Source organism: Dromiciops gliroides, chromosome 1 (genome assembly GCF_019393635.1).
Source record: "Dromiciops gliroides isolate mDroGli1 chromosome 1, mDroGli1.pri, whole genome shotgun sequence".
Lineage (NCBI taxonomy): Eukaryota > Metazoa > Chordata > Mammalia > Microbiotheria > Microbiotheriidae > Dromiciops > Dromiciops gliroides.
This window is the reverse complement of record NC_057861.1, coordinates 134,398,544-134,400,609: the sequence shown is the minus strand read 5'-3', so window position 1 is coordinate 134,400,609 and position 2,066 is coordinate 134,398,544. Positions and strand designations below refer to the sequence as shown.

At 49.4% G+C, this 2,066-nt stretch overlaps 1 protein-coding gene across 2 annotated transcripts in view; it reads left to right on the top strand.

The window, feature by feature from the left end:
* Positions 1-1,846: 1,846 nt before the first annotated feature.
* The window catches only part of ZFPM2 (zinc finger protein, FOG family member 2), a 594,441-nt gene continuing 594,221 nt past the window's right edge, over positions 1,847-2,066 (top strand). For both annotated transcript variants that reach the window (XM_043979526.1, XM_043979525.1), the window contains exon 1: positions 1,847-2,066. This exon is cut by the window's right edge and continues 198 nt beyond it. The gene's annotated coding sequence lies outside the window, so the exon portion shown is untranslated.

Sequence of the window (2,066 nt, the reverse complement as noted above, 5' to 3'; positions counted from 1 at the left end):
TTTGGTAGAACTAATAACAACACTAGTGAATAGAGCTAGTAACCCCAAACAAAGGCAGTGCACAATCTTAAATCAGCATGAGTATCTTTAACAACTATCCAGGGACACAATCTTGGGAATAAACCTATCAACTCAAGTGGAGTTTGTGATCACACAAAACAGTTCGCTCAATTCCATTCCCAAAAGATTTCTCATGAATAAGAATAATTTTCTTCTTCTTTCCAGCACTCTGGATAATATGTTTAATACTAATGAATATAAAAAAAACCCCTTTAATTGGTTAAAATCTTGATTATCCAAGGGGGTAGGGGGCTCACTTTAAAAAACAAACAACATTCTTCTTGTTCCTTGTTTGGAAGGTGTTGCAATTATCTCAGAGATGAACCGAAAGGTCAAGGATCCAGAGGTCCAGCAATCAGACATAGGATCTGCTTGGGAAATTATATCGAGATAAAATCTTTTATTAATTATGTGCCACTTCACAGTCACAGAGGAACCTAGAGATGAAAGAATCAAAGACCTGGTTTATGGGGGGGAAGAGAAGGGGTGTTAGGCCAGGCAGAAGGATAACTTCCTCAGAAATCATTATAATAAAGCCTCTTCTATACCATGCTTACTTGAGGTTAGATGCCAGAAGAGATTACATTATAAATGGCTCCCTGTATAGGAAATGTCATATTTTCCACTTAGGGCCTAACCATCTAGCAAAACCATCCTTTGCCTTGTCGAGTGTCTGTCTCACACACCCAGGCACCCTTACAGCCAAATTGCTAAATATGACTCTACTATGGAAAACTTTAGGTGGGCTGGGAGGCTTTCCAAGTGCTGCTTGGACCACTAACCACCATCACTGGATCTGGCAGATTGGGGATGGATGGAATCTGTGTCTGCAGCAGTTGCCAGGGAACGTTAGATAGATGAAGTAGTCTCTCCTGAGATCCAGGGCAGATGAGAAGACTTAACTCTTCCCAAGAACACATAATTGGCATTTGTGATCATCTAGCTCTCAGAAGACTTTGCCAATGGCCTAACCTTCCTGCCAAGAAATGAAAGGGGGGAAAAAACGGGAAGGGAGGAGGGGACAGCCATAGAGGTGGGAGGGTGGGGTGGTATTAGTGAAAACACTAAGTTACTGAGGCTGATTTGATTTCCTCATCTCTTTGTGTCCCAGTATATAGGTAGGGACTGAGGAAGGGGAGAGCCAGGAAGAGGCTGTTTGGAAGAAGTTTCGAGGGGGGGAGGGGGAAAGAGGGGGGGGGGAGAAAGCATGGTGGAAGGGACAGTGATTGCACCATCCCAAGATGTGACTCCCACAGCCTATGACCCACCGCCCCGTAAAAGTCTTCAGACCCCCAGCTCCACTCTTCCCCTTCCTCCTCCCCCCACCTCCACACCCTTCTTCTCTGCGTCCCATCCCACCCCTCCTGGCCCAAACTAGGGTCTGCATTTTGCATCCGGACTGGCTTCGGACGCAGCCAATCCTCCTTTGGCTGATGGAAAACTCTCCCCTCCCCACGGCCTCGGCGAGCCCCTCCCCTCCTGCTCCTCGGCCACCTCCCGCAGTCAGGCAGAGTGGATCGCAGCCCCGAGAGCTGCGGCGGCGGCGGCGGCGGCAGTGGCGGCGGCGACAGCATCTGCACAGCAAAGCCTGGGAGAGAGAGGGGGAGAGAGAGAGCGGGCGCGCTCCTCCCTCTCCCTCCCTCCCTCCCTCCCTCTTTCTTTCTCTCTCTCTCCCTTTCTCCCCCTCTTCTTCTATCTTCTCTCCCTCCCTCCTTCCTTCTCTCTCTCCTTTTCTTTCTTTCTTTCTTTCCCTTTCTTTCTTTCTCTCTCTCTTCTCTCTTCCCGTCCCTTCGCTTACTCATCCTCCCTTTCTCCCCTTCTTTCCCATCTTTCTGTCTTCCTGTCTGTCTGTCTGCCTGCCCCCTTTCCCCTCTCCACCGTCCCCCGTCTCTGTCTGTCATACACTCTGCCCTCCGCTCCTGCTCCTTGGCTCTTTCGGCACCTCCGCAAGTCGATCATCTCCTCTATGAACCCAGCCCATTGATCTCTTGTTCCTCCTCGAGCAC